The 12094-nt window shown below is 32.4% G+C and overlaps 1 pseudogene across 1 annotated transcript; it reads left to right on the top strand.

Moving 5' to 3' along the window:
- Positions 1-8492: 8492 nt before the first annotated feature.
- Positions 8493-9698, top strand: LOC148253165 (putative carboxylesterase 7 pseudogene; annotated as a pseudogene). The gene has a single exon (XR_015812799.1). The product of XR_015812799.1 is annotated as a putative carboxylesterase 7 pseudogene (transcript).
- The last annotated feature ends 2396 nt before the right edge of the window (positions 9699-12094 follow it).

Here is a 12094-nt window from a genome sequence, read left to right on the forward strand (position 1 = left end):
TCCTAATCAAGCTCGATTGGACGGTCCATGTAAAGACTCGAAACTTAAAAGAAAATAAAATCATAAATTAAATGAGGAATCGAAATAATAGAGTTTAGGATTTACATTCCTTACACAATAATTTGAAATCCCAATAGGGCTACGAGAATGTCCCTCCTAAAAGAACATACAAAAATCAAGAAATAAACAAAAAATAAACAACTGAGCATTATAGGACGACATTCACTAGCTTTTGAAGGGAGTCCGAGTGGTGAACTATTCACGACCATCTTGTTGATCAGGATTTGGATCTTGGTCGTCTTGATCTGAAATGGTTAATGAAAGGATGAACTATACTAGTCCAATAAGAATATCACACTACTCACCGATACAGAAACTGAAGGTTAGTAAAAATTATAAAAACAACCAATTGAGCTCTTGATTTAAGTAAATTTATTTATTATAAGTAAAACTATTTATTACATATTTACCGTTGCGAAATTTTCAAAATCGACCTATAGAGTCAATAGTTCAAATAACATTATAATCTCATATTCAACTGAACATTTCTCTTTTTATTTGCTTATTGGTATCCTTGTGGGTCTATAGGGATGTCCCACTATGCATGAACTAATATCTAAACTTGTCAACTAACCGGTCGTCCATATACCTCGTCTAGTATGAGCGCCAAAAATATCATCTCTCGATACCCCATTCGATTTGAGGGTGAATCAAGCTGTCTCTATACCTCGTCTGGTATGAGGGCTAAAAATACAATCTCTCAATATTTCGTCCGATATGAGGCAACATTCATGGTAGGATTTTCTATATACCCAGTCAGTCCACCATCTTTCAGGATATCCAGTAAGATAACCATTCATTAATTCACATAACCAAGCAATTTTCTATTTGCATATTAATTTTTAATTTCACATATCAACTGTAAATCACGTAAAACAAGCAATGTATACATCAATGAAGCACAACTGAATCATTTAACCATTCTATTATATTAACATGTATTTAAAGCTATTAAAGCAAATAATCAACTACACAGGACAAACAAATAAATAATTAACCGATTCTGCCTCCATTAGTAACCTATAATTATTCTCAAAGTTTTATAAATTACACAAAATACTATATTATCGATTATTAAGCTTCAATTCTATAACAGAGAATAAGGTGATGGATTCTTACCCGAATCAGTGTCCAAAATACCGAACTTTTTACTGCACCTGCTACTAGTCCTTGAGTTTTTTAAATTTTTTTGTGGTGATTAAAACACGTTTCATGTACCTAAAAATACTATAAAAATTCAAAATCGGTGTTAAAAATTATTTTCGACCAATTTTAGGGTTCTGGCAAGGCAACACCGTGTGCTCCGGCAACGGCACAGTCGCTTACAATGGCGGTTTGCCTTGACCTGGCCATTTTCGATTGGTTTTGGCCGATTTCAGCCGCCTTTATAGATTTTTCTATGAAAAAATATGTTAGGGGGTCTCGGTTAGCCCAAAAAATCAAAAAAGAGAAACCTATAGGTGGTGGAGTTCTCCAGTGCAGCGGCTCCACCAGTTCACCTTTACGGCTGAGAGTTTTTCTTTGGTCAATCGGTAGAAAGTAGAATAGTGAACACAATAGTGAAAAAATCGTACGGAACGGAAAACAGGAAGGGGCTCATCAAAGGCGGTTGTGAGTTTTGCCCACAGTGGCTCTGCCGAGCTTTGCCCGTAATTTTCGGCTCACTCGCCATTTGTTTTGCTATGATATGGCCACAGGAGTGCTCGAAATTGAATTCCGAGCGAGTAAGAAAATTTTTACCTTTTTTGACGGTCGTAGGTGGCTCCTGTGTGGCGGCAGTAAGCTCTTTTCTCCGGCAACTGGTTCTTCTTCTCCAGCAAGAGGCTGGCAGCTAGGGTTCAGGTTCAGAGTGATGTGAAAAATTTATACACATCTCGCGTTAAGTTAAGTCATTCATCGTATTTGAATTCGGTCGTTCGATCGCGCATAAGGAGGAAATGAATCTGAACTGCTATGCATTTGATCTCGACCATCTGATTGTGTCTAAAGACGAAACGAATCTGTGATGTTCATCGTATTTGATCGCGACTGTCCGATCGCGCCTAAGGAGAAAACAGATCCGGACCATCCACGCACACGATAATGCTTCTGGGTCATCTAATCGCAAGGTACGCGGATCGCCAGCGTGGCCTCCCACGTGGCATCGTGTCAACGTGCCTTGTCACGCGGCACACTCCGGTTCATTGAGGCTGCTGACTGAGTGGTCCTACATGACAAATTTTTTTAATTGCGTTCTAACCTCCAGTTTCTTATTTTTCTTTAAAAAATATCATCCGAACCCAAATTTTCACCCATTTTCTCAAAATTATTTTTAATTTCATCCCCAACATATTTTTTTCATAATTTTACGTTAAATTAAAATTTATTAATTTTAAAAATAGATTCTTATACACTTTTAGAATGTTAAAATTAATATCGGGCCAAATTCTGGGCTCGAGTATTACAGCCCACATGGCTCCAAGTCTCAAAAATCAAACAGCCCGGATAAATTTCCTAAATAAGTGTGATCGGATGGTCCACGTGCCTCAACACCTCTCAGAATGGATGGCCCAGATTGGTCGAAGAGAGGTATTTAAACTTTTTTTTAGTCGGCCCTTAAAACCCTAGCTGACACAAGTGATCGGAGAAGAAGAAAAGGGCGGCCGAAAGAGAGCTCAGCTGTAAAAGCCCAAAGCTTAGAGAAATGGAAATATTGAATTATATTAGCTATAGACAGAAGTAATTAAGAATTTAGGATTTACATTCCTTTCACAGTAAATCAGAATGCCCAATAGGGCTACGGGAATGTCCATTTATAACAGTTCATAGTAATGGAATAAATGGTTAAAACAAAACGAAATAAAATCCTATAAAGTTAACCTCCGCTGGGCAACTCTAATAGGGTCCAAGAGGTGACCTCTATTCGCAAGTCTCATACTGTTCAAGATCTGAATCTTAGTCTTCTCAATCTAAAATTGTAAAATAGGAGAATGAACTACACTAACCCAGTAAGAATATCACACTTAACACCGATACAGAGAACTAAAAGTTAGTAAAAAAATCATAAAACAACTAATAGAGCTATTGTTTCTTTTCAAATAAACTCGTTTAACTTAAAAACTATTATTTCATACTTACCCTTATGAGTTTCCAACATTGACCTATAAAGATAATACATGAATATAATTGTGATTTCATATTCAAATGGGTAATAACAATAACTTATCTTCTTACCTGCCTATTAGTACCTCTTGAAGTCCATAGGGATCCCCTCTATGCGTGGACCCAATATCCAAACTATCGATTAACCGAACATCTTCATACCCCATCTGGTAACAAGCGTCAAACATACCACTGATTCAATACTTCGTCGGGTATGAAGATGAATTATATCTCCGAACCCTTTTCGATATGGAACTTTTCACCCCTGTTCGACTAAGGTAATGCCTACAGTATGATTTTTTCTATATATTGGGTTCGCATACCTCCCCAGGGTACCCAATAAGTCTTTTATACATAGATTTTCATCATCAACCAATCACCAAATTACATACTAACAATCACATTTTTACCAATTAACAGTAAGTCATGCAAATAGATAATACATAAATCAAGAGAATATGATTATGATATTTATTTGTAAACAAATCAACATATGAGGACAATGCGGGTAAATAAACTAAATAACTAGAAAAGCAACTAAAATCAATAATTTAAAGCATACGATATAAAAGTAAGTATTTTAGGCAGTATAAGAGAAAATAAACAACAAATTAGGGCAATTATGCACTAATTGGTTCCAGCTCCACTAGTGACCAATAATTAATTTTTAAGATTTTTTAATTTTCACAAAATATAACGTTATTGATTTACTATAACGGGGAAAAGGGTGAGGGATTTTTATCCCGAATCAGTATTCGAGATACTACACTTTTCACTATGTCTCCTGGCGGTCCCTGAGTTTTCTGGATTTTTCTTGCAGAAATTAAAATACCCATCATGTATCTAAAAATACCCAAAAAGTCAAAATATGTTTTAAAACTTTTTTGGCTAATTTAGGATTCTAGCACGGCAGCGTCGCCGTGCTCTAGTGGCGACAGTTCCTCTCAGCCTGGCCATTTTCAGCTAGTTTAGGCCGATTTTGCATAGAAACCTGTGAAAAACCAAGTTAGGGGGTCTCTATTATCCGAAAAAGGTGAAAATCGAAACCCTACTGGCGGAAGGGTTTCCGAATGCAACGACTCTGTCGTTCCTCTTTTACAGTCTGAGTGTTTCTTCGGCTAACTTGCATCAAAACAAAATGAGAAACACAATGGTCAAAAAATTGTGGGAAACAAAAAACGAGAATGGGCTCATTGAAGGGGTTGGATTTTGGTCACGACAGCTCGGCCGAGCTTCGTTCGTGTTTTCCACCTCACTTGTCAGCCTTTCGGCTTCAATATGGGAATAAGGAGATTCAGGATAAAATTTCAAGCATATGAGAGGAAAATCTTACTTTTTCGGCGTCGGCGATGGCTTTAGTGCGGCGACGATGGTGGCCAGTCTCCTTCTCCAACGTCTGGTTCACTTCCTGGTCACTCTTCTTCTTCTTCTCCGGTCACCCCTCTGTCGACTAGAGTTTTCGTTCCCTACGAAGAAGAGTTTAAATACTCTTCTCCATTCAATCTAAGCCTCTGTTCAAGTCGACATGGAGCAAAGAGAACTATCCGATCGTTACTTGTTTAGGTCGATCACGTGTGCGAATCAGGGCTGTTCATCACGATCAATCCCATCCGTCCGATCGCGTCTGAATAAAAAATATATCTAAGTCGTTTGTGTGCGTAAGATGTGATATGGCCCGTTGGATCGCACAGGCACGGGGATTGCCTGCGTGGCCTCTTGCGTGGAACTGACGTCAGCGTGTCTGTCACATGATGCATTCTAACTTCTCGTTTCCACTAACGTGGTTGTTCCACGTAGTCAGATTTTCTCTTTTTGCGATTTTACTCCATGTTTTGAATTTTTCTTTTAAAAGCACTCCCTATTCATAGTTTCCCCCTTTTTAAAAAAATTGTTTTCAATTTCATTTCTAATTCTATTTTTCTCAAAAAATTCACAAAATTAAAATAGAATAAAAATTAAATTATTTTAATATATTATTTTATTAGTTGTAAAATTATCCCATGCCAAATTTCTGGGCCCGGGTGTTACATTAGCTACCAGAGAGATGCCAACATCACCGTGTCGGAACCCCAAAATGCATCAGTAAACCCAAATTTTCTTCATGTTCTTTCCGTTTCTCCATCTTTAGCTATGCGAACCATTCCCCATGCAGGATAACTGAAAGAAGCCATAAATCGAGAGAGAGATGGCAGAGTTTGGCTAAGCTGCCACACCAGAGAGTGAAAATGCTGGTAAGGCCAAAATTGTCCCCTCCCTTCTTAATAAAACACCCCCTTTTCACGATTTAAACTAATTTCCACCAGAAACTGCCCAAAAACAGTTTGGCAGAGAGGGAGAAGCGTTAAAGAAGGAGAACCAGGAGGCGTAGGTCGGCGGTGCCGCTGCACTAAAACCCCAGCCTGACCCCTAGTGAGTTCTTTTTACCTTTTTTCACAATTCTCTACATATTTTCACGTTGTTTTGAGCCGATAACCAATTTGTTTATGTTCGTCATTAATTTAATTGTGTTATCTATTCGCTATTCTATTATCATTTTATTAGGAAACTCAAGAAATTCAAAAATCGAAAACCGTCGTAAACCGTAGTAAAAAAACAATGTCTTGGACTCCGACCCAAAGTAAGAATACTTCAGTCTTTCCACTATTATGATAAATTAAAGTTAAATCGTTAACAAAGGGTAGTACTAAACAGTTTTGTGATCCCTTAATGATTAAATACATGTTGCCGATTGAGCCGATAACCAATTTGTTTATCTTCGTCATTAATTTAATTGTGTTATCTATTCGCTATTCTATTATCATTTTATTATGTCTATTTATTCTTACTTCATTCTACTTTAATTTACTTTATCTTATTTTACTATAATCTATGTCCTCTTAGTCGGCCTAATCTGTTTTTTCATTCTTCTTTAGTTACATCTATCTATAATCAATAAACTAATGATGCATTTTTGAATCGTTGTATTTTATTTCATTCCGTGTCATTATCACGTTCTATTATACTTAATTTCAGCTTGATTTATTCGTTTCATTTGTTATTCATCGTATCGCAACATTTGAAGTTCTGTTTTTACTGCCCTATTTTATCATGTTTCTATTTACGAGGTTATTATCTTATGTATTTCAAAATCTGAATGTTGTACTCTAGTGCTGTTTGGAATACGAGCATACGTGTTATTTGTGGCTAAATAATAACTAAAAGAAAAAAGATGCGTAAATTAATGTTATTGAATGAGAGGATCTACCAGGTATCGTGGGAAAGAGTGTACAGACTTGCTATATAGGATGAATCCTACTGTGGATGTTATCTTCAGCCGTACGGAGTTGGGAAGTCCCATATCAGACAGAGTTGGGAGTAAATTGATTTGGTTCATACCAAACAGGGTATTGATATGGTCTTTACTATGTGGCATCCATTATTGGACGGAGTATTGGGATAGTTGATGATTTACAAAGAAATGTTATGTACCCACATGTAGCGGGGATCCCTATGGGCCTCCAGTGATACTGTTAGGGAAAGATAAATGTGGTAAGATAGGAACGAGTATAATATGAATACCTGATTTCGGGTAAAACAGTTAAGAACTTAACGTTGTATGTTTATTAGAATATATGCTTATTACGATTAAATCGTCATTCTGCTTTTATTTAATGTTTTGTATTTGATAGACTATTAGTTACGAAATAGAATATTAACATTTTCAGTAAATCGAACAATAAATGCACTAGCATTCAGATTTCATTAAAGTTATGCTCCATCGGTCATTTTATATTTTTCTACAGTTTTTTTATTTTTCATATTAGTTGTAAGGTGTTAATATTCTTACTGAACTAGTGCAGCTCACCCCCTTCTTATTAATCATTTCATATCAGGACGACTAATATTTGAATCCTAAAAACTAAGAGACCAGCTAAGCAACCATCTATTTTCTATTCGTAAATTTTGAATAGATGTTAATTATATTTATTTGTTAGTGATTTTCTCGTTTTAAAATTTGAAACATTCTCATAACTCCTATGTAAGCATTTTAAGTGAACTTACAATGAATGTAATATTCGAGTCCTTAATTTTTACGTTAAATAAAAATTTTAGTATTATTATTAGTATGCTTAGACTAAAACCCTTATATAGGGGATTTGAGCTTTTACATTGATGATACATATATATATATATATAAATAGATATGTATGTACATTTAATGTTGATATGATTTTGTTCCAAAGTCAGGGTCCATTAATTGATCTTCTTACGATTTAGCTTATTATAGAATTATTTATTAAGAGCAAGTTAGACGTTAATTAAGTTCATGAACCCATATCAATATATATATATATAATTAATACCAGAAAATTTCATAGAATATTTTCTTAATGTTTTGAAATAAAAAATAAAAATAATTTACTAATATTAATTACAAATATATATATTTATTATGTGGAAATGAAAGTTTAGATACTATCTATTTAAATTTTGAAATATAAAAATAAAATCATTTGATGATTATGATCATATATATTATATAAAGATAAAAATTTTAAATATTATTTACTCAAAATTTGAATCATAAAAATAAAATTAATATGATAATATATATAATAATTATCTATTTGAAGTATAAAAATAATTTTGATAATATGTTATTTATTTTAAATATAAAAAAAGAATTTAATTTTTATTTAGCTTTAATTTATTTGTTAAATAATTAATTTTAAAAATTATAACTCCTGTGTAACACGAGATAATTTAACATTAGTTAATAGAAACTAGCATCTTTCGGCATACATATATTTGAAAAAAAATTTAAAAAAAAACAATATCCAATATATTATATCTAATTAACTAGGTTCTATATCTCATTAATATACTATATTCACATATTCTATTAAAAATTTTACATAATATAACCATTTTCTAATATAAATTTATATATTTTATTAAATTAAATATTACATGCAAAACATAAGTCAATTTTAAATCCTCCTAGAAATGAATAGAAACAAATATTAATGTCTAAAGTTAATTATTTAGCCAAAAAATTATTTGTGCAGAAAATAAATATTAATTTCTTTTGTTCTCAATAGGAAGAAGAGTTCAATTTAAATTAAAATAATAAGAGTTCAATTTAAGATATATGTATATATACTATAAATGCACACACAACTATATAACTTAATATACTACACTACTCTCCAAGAAAAGAAACTTAAATACTAAATAAGAATCAATCTATGAAAGATTTCTCCATCTCCTTTGCTCTTAAATCAAGTATATAAACCTCAAAAATCTTGTAAGAACATTCACCATTAATATTAGCATATTACGCCCTTAAAACCTTACTGAAACTCTACCAAACAAATATGGAGGTCATCAACTCAATTAACGCAGTTAACAATCAGGTAGCCAAAGAGTTCTTTCCCTACTTTCGAGTCTATAAAGATGGTCGGATTCATAGATACAAACCCATTAAGAAAATTTCACCTAATTCAGATTACTCCCGTCGGGTCGGAGTTGTTTCCAAGGACGTCATCATCTCGAATGATCCATTCATCTCTGGCCGCCTTTTTATGCCCCGAGTAGTTGATCCAGTTAAGAAACTTCCTCTCCTTGTTTACTTCCATGGTGGAGGGTTTTCTTTAAGGTCTGCATTTGACCCGATTTACGATCAACATGTATCTTCCATAACTGCTGAGGCCAATATAGTTGCTATCTCTATTGACTACCGACTGGCACCAGAGCACCCGATACCTATTTGTTATAATGATTCTTGGGCTGCTCTAAAGTGGATTTCAGCACATGCTAATGGGGTTGATCAAAATCTGTGGCTGAACAACTATGTTGATTTTAAGCAGACCTTTCTGCTAGGTGATAGTGCTGGGGCAAATATAGTTCATAACATGTTAGTCCAACTCGGATCAAATGGGTTGGCGGGAGTGAAGGTGGTTGGTGCAGCATTGATTCACCCATATTTTGGTGGTACGGGTGTGTTTCATAATAGATTATGGATGTACCTATGTCAAGCTAACACTGAATTACAAGATCGTAGAAAAAGACCGAACATAGAAGATTTGAAAAAGACTGGGTGTGATAAGGTGCTGGTGTTCTTATGTGAGAAAGACATTTTTAAAAATGGTGGTATGTTTTACTACGAGAACTTAAAGAAAAGTGGTTGGAGAGGAAGTGTAGAGATATTTGAGAGCAAAGGGTTAGGCCACACCTTTCATCTGAAGAATCCTAATTCTGATCAAGCTCTAGATTTGATGAAGACACTGGTTTCTTTCATTGGTAATCAACCAACAAAACTAATACCTAAAGTTTAATATTTTGTTAAGTAAATTGATCAAAGGTTTGATCTATTTAATTATTTAGTTTTAATCTATGTAAGATGAAAAAATTTATAGAATAATTTTCTCATAATGTAAGAATCAAAATTTTAAATTCAAGCATTAATAAAACAACTAAACTTGCAAAAAAAAAAAAAAAAGTGTATTTATATCTTATTTCCTCTTCTCTATGTACTATTTATTTTGGAACTTTTCTTTTTTTTCTTCTTTCAAAATCCGTTAATCTCTTTATTTACTTCTCGAATTGAATCCTCGCGTTAATAATAACATAGAAAGAGTTATTTTCGAATGAGAATTTGCGGTTCATGTTTAAATCTTATACAATTTACTTTGTCAAAACTAAATTTATCTTCCAAACATGTATCTCATACGAAATATTAATATTATAATGCTATAAATAGAAAACCTACTAGTTACGATTACTATTGTCGAATCGAGAGTTTGTATTACGCAAGTTGTATTGGGGACCAATCTACGACGAAATTTTTTCGGGCAATGACAGCGAATTGTGACGAAGAAAAACGACAATAATTTTGGCAGAGAGGGGAGCAAAAATAGATGTGGCAGCAGGCATTTGTGGGAATTTGACAAGGAAGTTGGAGATGGAAACTAAGTAATCAATGAGACAAATTATTGATAGGAGACAAATTGGTTTTAGAAACTTACATATCAACACAGCTATATAGAATCTATCTCATCAAATTTCAACATTTTGTTGGGAAATTTTGGAAAAATAGTAAGGTTTTATATTTAGGAAAATGAAAATTTGTATAGAAATTGAATGTATATATATATATACTTATAACCTTTATTTGAAGTTTTTTTTTTAATAGAAAATTGGAAATTAATGGGTCTGAAATTAATTTGTATAATTTTAATAAAATATTATTAATAACACGGTTTTTAATAGTTAAAAATTTTATATTTTATTTAAAATATATATATTATAAATTAATAGTAATTAGTTTATAATATTTAATTTAATTTATTAATATTTTAATAATTAAGTCGAGTTAAATTTTAATAAAGTTAATGAATATTTTATAATAATTAAATTAGTGTAATTAGGACATTAATTAACTTAATTATTTGGACAATTAGAGAAATGTCAAATCAAGTATACACAAAAAAAGAAAGTGTATTATCTTAATTATTGTTTAACAGATCCACTTCCTTTCATTATCTTAATTATATTTTTTGTACTTTTTTTTTTTCAAAAAGTATTTTGATTTTAATTTGTACGTCATAAATGGATATTTTTATGAATATTTACTTTCATTAATTTTTAAAATAAAAAATATAAAACATTTTTATTTATGGGACTTTGGACTTTGTTTAGTAAATAAAAATATTTTATAATTTTTAATTTTTGAATTCATGTGTATTTATGTATTTATAAAAATATTTTCCACGAAGATGAACATATGTACACCTAACATTTCAAATTACGTTAATATTATCACAGCAAGATCCTATAACAAACTCGTTAAATGGAGAACAACAAAAATTACAAGAACACACAGAAAGAGGCAAAATATGTTAGGTTTTTTATCAACAAGTAGATTTACTGCAGGTCTCGATGTGCGTAATAGACTATCGATTTATTAAATTCATTTAAAAGTGATCAATTACGGTTAAACAGTCATGAATCTTAATGCATCGGATTTAAATATGAGTTTATAATATATACATATATTATATTTATAATTTTTTATTTTATGATGGACAAAATAGAAAATGAAAAAACTTGACAATATAAAAAACGATTATACTTCTCAAATCATACGTCTGTATTTTGTTTATTTCCTATTATCCCATCAGTAATGAAAATCATTATTTTACAACCACGTGTTGATTTGGAAGATCTATCACAAGACATGAATATCTATTTCATCATGAATTCAAGTACACTTTCGTGTTCATTCTCTTTTATTCAGTACGAATTTACTTCTAACTATTAGATATGGTTTAATCTAATTTCTTCTAGAGGAATGGCGAGCTATATAGAAATCCTAAAAGGGTTTGAAAAAGAATTCTCTCCGTGTTCTTCTTCTTTTGTTGCATTGATAAAGCCGTGTTTATATATGTATAAGCAAGTGAACATACATAAACATGCATCACACATCATTAATAAATTCTACGCATACAACATCTCGATATCTCTTTTTCAAAAAGATCCACATGTTTCTTAACGAGCCTTTCCTCTCAAGTTGGTTTAACCCGAGTTTCAACCATGTTCTCTTAATTATTATCTTAATATATATATATATATATGCAGTGGCAAAACAGTATTTAATCAAATTAATCAGGGCAAGTGCTCTATATTTGTAAGGACTAGAAAGTAGAAAGAATAGAAAAAAAAATAATAATAATAATAAAAACGACGTCGTTTTAGAGAGGAGAAAAATGACGTCGTTTTGAAAGAAAGGAAAACGACGTCGTTTTGGGATGTAGGAAAACGACGTCGTTTTGGGGTAGGCTGGCAGAGTATAAAAGGAGGTCGGGAAAGGGAGAAGGAAAAAAGGAGAAAAGAAAAAAAAAGAGAAAGAAAA

The sequence above is a fragment of the Carica papaya genome, chromosome 6 (assembly GCF_054855325.1).
Source record: "Carica papaya isolate Zhongbai chromosome 6, ASM5485532v1, whole genome shotgun sequence".
Taxonomy (NCBI): domain Eukaryota; kingdom Viridiplantae; phylum Streptophyta; class Magnoliopsida; order Brassicales; family Caricaceae; genus Carica; species Carica papaya.